Source organism: Manihot esculenta, chromosome 5 (assembly GCF_001659605.2).
Source record: "Manihot esculenta cultivar AM560-2 chromosome 5, M.esculenta_v8, whole genome shotgun sequence".
Lineage (NCBI taxonomy): Eukaryota > Viridiplantae > Streptophyta > Magnoliopsida > Malpighiales > Euphorbiaceae > Manihot > Manihot esculenta.
The window spans coordinates 18,253,892-18,260,852 of NC_035165.2; the positions used below are offsets into that span (position 1 = coordinate 18,253,892).

Consider the following 6,961-nt stretch of genomic DNA (forward strand, 5'->3'; position numbering starts at 1 on the left):
AATATATCACTTTGGAAATCTGGTTTGGGATACCTATTAGAGCCGAATACATTGCTTGGTTGTTGTTCAAATCAAATTTTACCCTAAATTCTTGTTTAGGCTGAATTACTATCTTTAGTGATTTGGTTTATGCTTTCTGCCCTAATTCATATGCTGTCATTCTAATACTCTTAGAATAGTATTTCCAGTGTTTTACTTCTGTCCATAAAAAAAAAAATCAAAACAAGAAGAAAAAAAAAAGGGAAAAAAAAAAAGAATTTCTGTCACTTTGGTTCATTTGTTCAAACTTCATCCTGATTGATATCTACTGATATAAATCATATTTCATATACCTTGAACATATTTCTGGGCTTGGAATTCAAAATACATGTTTGGGGTAGGTTTAGGACAAATTTGGGTAGTATTTTTCACAAAACAGTTGTACTTAATACTTGCTGTTTTAAGTGTCTATTTTGTTTGCTTGCTTTGAATTAATTTTGTTGAGTCAATATTAATATCAGTTAACCTAGGATTGCATGCTTAGGGAAAACTTCGTGTTAAGCACATCCGTCTTGTCAATTTTTGATTCTTAGTTTGTCAATTTGGTGTCTTCCTGTCTGTTGGTTCCTTACATTTAGTTTGACAAATTGCACATTGTTGAACATCTAATTACACTTAGTACACGAAATTTAACTTTTGTGTGCTAAATCAATCTATTTGTTCATTTTGGTCAGTTTGCATCTAGTGTTGTTTCCTATCTTTTCTTCTTAGGTCTTTCCTTGCTTTCCTTATTATTTGAATCATACAAGCTTGGCTTATTGAGTCCTTATTCTGAAGTGCACTTTTGAGATACCAAGTGAGTGCTTGAAAATTAAACACGTGAGTTGAGAGAATTGTGAATTTTTTTCTATAATGTCTGGGCATAATACTGGTGATACTTCTGACCCTACATTTGATCTTAAAGATATATATAAAGCTTTCATGGATAGCTTTCAGAAGCTAAATTCGAGAATGGATAACCTTGAGGACAACCTTAGATCTTCAAAGGGCAAGTCCATTCAGAGGGATGATGATACACACGATCCATCCTATGATGAGGAAAATGAGGCACAATCAGCCCCTGTCCGAGCCAGAAGGTTCAATGATCGTGTACCATATGTAGATAACAGTATGAACTCCATAAAGATGAAGATTCCAAGCTTCAATGGTAAGGCTGATGTTGATGCCTATTTAGAGTGGGAGCGTAAAGTGGAGATGGTTTTTAACTGTCAAAACTATTCCGATGATAAAAAGGTAAAACTTGCTGCCCTTGAGTTTTCAGATTATGCACTAATATGGTGGGATGAGCTTGTGAAATCTAGGAGAAGGAATGGAGAGTTACCCATTGCTAGTTGGGATGAGATGAAGCGAATCATGAGGAAGAAATATGTGCCTACTTATTACCATAGAGATCTCCATCATCAATTGCAAAGATTAACTCAGGGATCAAAGTCTGTTGATGAGTATCATAAGGAGATGGAGTTGCTCCTGATCAAAGCAAACATAGTGGAGGAGGAAGACCAGACTATGGCTCGTTTCTTTGGTGGTCTAAACAAGGAGATTGCTGATGTGGTTGATTTGCAACCATATGTTGATTTGGAAGACTTGGTGAACATTGCAATTAAGGTGGAAAGACAAAGAGGCCGAAATAGATGGGGGAGCAACAAGGCTGCTCAAAACTCCAACAGCAAATGGGGTTCCAAATGGAACACCAAGCCTGATCCTAAAAGGTTTGAAAAGTCTTCAACTCAAAAAGGCATGTTACCTTCCAAAGAAACATCCAACTCTCATGGTAAAAATGAATCAGCCCCTAAATCAAATAGAACTAGAGATATTCAGTGCTTTAAATGTAAAGGGCGTGGGCATTATGCCAATGAGTGTGCTAATAAACGTGCTATGGTAGTGAGGGGAGATGAGATAGTCTCCGAAAGTGATTCTGATTCTGATGAAGTACCACCTTTAGAAGATTGTTCTGATGTAGAGATAGAAGAGTATCCTGTTCAAGGAGAGTCCTTAGTGATATTGCGTACTTTAAATGTTTCTATTAAAGAAGAGGGACTTGAACAGCGTGAAAACATCTTTCACACTCGTTGTTTGGTTGGTGGTAAAGTCTGTAGCATGATAATAGATTCGGGTAGTCAAGTTAATTGTGCTAGTACTATTTTAGTTGATAAATTAGGACTAGAAACTATTAAACACCCTAATCCTTACAGACTTCAGTGGTTGAATGATAGCGGCGAGGCAAAGGTAACCAAGCAATGTAAAGTGTCATTTTCTATTGGCAAATATGTAGATGAGGTTACTTGTGATATTGTACCCATGCAGGCTGGACACATTTTGTTAGGTAGACCATGGCAATTTGATAGGCGTGTCATTCATGATGGGTATAGTAATAGGTTTTCTTTTACGTTCCTCGGTGTAAAACATATACTTGTACCATTATCTCCTAAAGATGTATATGCAGATCAAGTGAAATTACAACAATCTGCTAAATTGGGTAAGGGAGGTGAGACAAGTAAAAAGAATGAGGGAAAAGAGGCCAGCAGTAAAATGAAAGTTTCGAATGGCCCAAAGGAGAGTGACTGCACGGGAAAGGATAAAAATGAGAGATGTGCAGGAGAGAAAACGTTAGTGAGTGTGGAGGTAAAAGGAGAGCTGAGTGAGAAGAGTGAATAATTCAGCAAGTCTTCCTTTTATTGTAAAGAGAGAGAGCTGAAGAAAGCATACTTAGGGAAGAGAGCTTTGATTATATTGCGTTTTAGTTCCAATTTTATGATTGAGACTAACCCTACTGTTGAATTGCCTAGTTCTTTTTCTAAGTTATTGCAGGAGTTTGCGGATGTATTTCCTGAGGAGGTGCCATCTGGGTTGCCACCCATTAGGGGAATAGAACATCAAATCGATTTTGTTCCTGGAGCTCAGATTCCAAACCGTCCAGCTTACCGTAGCAATCCTGAGGAGACGAAGGAATTGCAAAAGCAAGTTGATGAGTTGCTGGCTAAGGGACATATCAGGGAGAGCCTTAGTCCATGCGCAGTACCTGTTTTGTTGGTTCCAAAGAAAGATGGAACAATGCGCATGTGTGTTGATTGTCGTGCGATCAACAAAATCACTGTAAAGTATCGCCATCCTATTCCTAGATTAGATGATATGCTTGAAGAATTATGTGGTTCTGTTTTCTTTACAAAAATTGATTTGAAAAGCGGTTATCATCAAATTAGGATGAAGTTAGGTGATGAGTGGAAAACTGCCTTTAAGACAAAATATGGTTTATATGAATGGTTAGTCATGCCTTTTGGCTTAACTAATGCACCTAGCACATTTATGAGATTGATGAACCATGTTTTGCGTGATTACCTAGGTAAGTTTGTGGTTGTGTATTTTGATGATATATTGATTTATAGCCGAAACATGGATGACCACATTAGGCATGTTGAACTTGTTTTACAGAAGTTGCGTGAACATGAACTGTATGCTAATCTTAAGAAATGCACATTTTGTACTGATAGTGTCATATTCCTAGGATTTATTATTAGTTCACGTGGAGTTGAGGTAGATACTGAAAAGGTTAAGGCTATCCAAGAATGGCCTACACCTAAGAATGCTAATGAGGTGAGATCCTTTCATGGATTGGCAAGCTTCTATAGGAGGTTTGTTAGAGATTTCAGCACTATTGCTGCACCTCTAAATGAGATTATTAAAAAGGCTGTTGGGTTTAAGTGGGGTAAAGAACAGGAACTTGCATTTAACACATTGAAAGAAAAACTTACTACCGCTCCTGTTTTAAGGTTACCTGATTTTTCTAAAACCTTTGAAATTGAATGTGATGCTTCTGGGATTGGTATTGGTGCTGTTCTTATCCATAGCATATTTTAGTGAGAAGTTAGGTGGCGCACAATTGAACTATTCCACCTATGACAAAGAGTTCTATGCACTGATTAGGGCTCTTGAAGTTTGGGAACACTACTTGCTGCCTAATGAGTTTGTGATTCATACCGACCATCAGTCTCTCAAACACTTGAAGGGACAAGGGAAGTTGAACAAGCGGCATGGTAAGTGGGTTGAATATCTCGAAATCTTTCCTTATGTGATTCAATACAAGCAAGGTAAAGAGAATGTGATTGCCGATGCATTATCTAGACGTTATGCATTGACTTCCATGCTTAGTTCTAAGTTGTTAGGATTTGAGCATTTGAAAGATATGTATGAGAATGATGCTGATTTTTCTGATGTATTTAAGGCATGTGAACATGGGGCATTTAAAACGTTTTATTTGCATGATGGGTTTCTTTTTAGGGGGAAACAAATATGCATACCTAATTGTTCAGTGCGTGAGTTGCTTGTTAGAGAATCACATTCAGGAGGATTAATGGGACATTTTGGTGTGCAAAAGACTTTAGACATGTTGAATGAACACTTTTATTGGCCTAACATGCGAAAATATGTAGAGAAAATTTGTGCTCAATGCTTTGCATGTAAACAGGCTAAATCTAAGTCCTTGCCACATGGGTTGTATACCCCTTTGCCTGTACCTACTGAACCTTGGACTGATATATCTATGGATTTTGTGATAGGTTTACCTAGGACAAAAAGAGGTAGAGATTCAGTGTTTGTTGTTGTAGATCGCTTTAGCAAGATGGCACATTTTATTCCATGTCATAAAACTGATGTTGCAACGAACATAGCTGATTTGTTTTTCAGGGAAGTAGTCCGTTTGCATGGTATACCTAGGACTATTGTTTCTGATAGAGATTCTAAGTTCCTTAGTCATTTCTGGCGTGTTTTGTGGGGGAAATTGGGTACTAAACTTTTATTTTCTACTACTTGTCATCCACAAACAGATGGCCAAACTGAAGTTGTTAATAGGACTTTAGGAACTATGCTTCGTGCTATTGTGGGTAGGAACTTGAAAACTTGGGAAGAATGTTTGCCATATGTTGAATTTGCTTATAATCGAGCAGTCCATTCTTCTACTGGTTATTCACCTTTTGAGGTTGTGTATGGTTTTAATCCATTAACTGTACTAGATTTAATGCCTTTACCTTTGAATGAGTTGTCTAATTTAGATGGAAAAGCGAAGGCTGAAATGGTTAAATCAATACACGTGAAAGCGCGTGAGCATATTGAGAAGCGTAACAGCATATATGAGAAACAGGCCAATAAGGGTCGTAAGAAAGTTGTATTCAAACCAGGTGATTGGGTTTGGATCCATATGCGAAAGGAAAGGTTTCCAACTCAAAGGAAATCAAAACTCGATGCACGAGGGGATGGACCATATCAAGTGCTGAAACGGATCAATGACAATGCATACATAATTGATCTGCCAGGTGAGTTTGGTGGAAGTGCTACCTTTAATGTTTCTGATTTGTCTCCTTTTGATTTTGGTACAGATTCGAGGACGAATCCTTTTCAAGAGGGAGGGGATGATGTAAGCACGACCAACAACACCAAACACATCCCTCACATAGGTCGGCTCTGGCATCTTCAATATAGCTTCCACCTTCTTTGGGTTTGGCTCAATGCCCTTTCCACTAACCATGTAGGCCAGGAATTTTCCTCCTCTGATGAAGAAAGCACACTTCGCCGAATTCAGACTCATTTTGTATTGTTCCACACCCCGAATACTTCTTTCAGGTCGGCCAAGTGCTGCTATACTTCTATGTTTCTCCCTATCTGTCGCTTGAAGATTTTATTCATTAGTCACTGATATGTCGCCCCTGCATTTTTCAATCCGAAAGGCATGGCCTTATAGCGATAAGCCCTATCTTTAGTTATGAACGTGGTCGTCTCTTCATCCCACCTATCCATAGGAATTTGATAATAACCAAACATAGCATCAAAGGATGACATGTAAGCAAAAGCAGCCGTGATATCGACCATTTTATTAATGTCAGGAAGGGGATAACAATCTTTGGGGCAGGCCTGGTTTAGATCAGTAAAGTCTATACATATTCGATATTTGTCATTAGTGTTTTTTACTAACACAGGGTTAGCTAACCACTGTGGGTATATAACTTCCCTAATGAACCCTGCCTCTTCCAGCTTCTGAACTTCTTCTCGAGTGGCTTGTTGCTTCTCCGTCCCAAACACCCTCTTCTTCTGCTTTATCGGTTTTGCTTCGGGGAGGACATTGAGCTTGTGGGTCATCATCTCTAGGTTTATTCCCGACGTGTCAAAAGGCTTCCAGGCGAAGTTTGAGGCATGTCCTTTGATAATGGCCATTGCTATCGCTTTCTGGTCTTTGTCCAAGCTCGTGTTAAGGCTGAAGACTTTGTCCGCTTCTTCTTTGGATAGTGGAAATGTCTTAGCTCATCAACGGGCTCTATCCTAGCCTCCTTCTTTTCATCTCGGACCTCCATGACCTCCGAGTTCACCTCTTTGGACGTCGTGCCTAGTTCTGCGACTGTTGCCAGATACACTGCCCGAGCTTCTTCCTACCTTCCCCGGACTACCCCCACCCTTGCCTCGGTGGATACTTCATGGTCAGGCACTTGATGCTGGTTACCACTTCAAAATCGTACAGCACCAGCCTTTCCAAAATTGTGTTGTAGCTTAGTGGGTACGAAACAGGGGCGGTTCTCCCAACATTAGGGCCACCTTTGACTGGGGCTTTATCTCTCACCAGTTGCTCTTCTGGTATGTTCATCTGGTGGAAGACTCTGTAAGGCTGCCAAGTTCACCTTACTCTCATTGTCTACCAGGATCTTGCAAACCCTGAAGTTGTGAATGATGGCCTCGATGACTAAGGCATCGTCATGGGGCATCTGGATCCGGTGAGCATCTTTAGGGGGAAAAGAGAAAGTTATTGGAGAGTGCTCTACTATCTGCAGGACTTCATTGCTGCTCCCCTCCATTCCGGCTTCTCTTCCTCCCTCTTCTGCTCATCTGACCTCCAGTCCCTCCCACGATCATGTTGATAGTTCCACTAGAATCGTCATTCACC

General features: G+C 39.6%; 1 pseudogene; it reads left to right on the forward strand.

Moving 5' to 3' along the window:
* LOC122723693 overlaps positions 1–5,702 on the forward strand; it is a 54,390-nt pseudogene extending 48,688 nt beyond the window's left edge.
* The last annotated feature ends 1,259 nt before the right edge of the window (positions 5,703–6,961 follow it).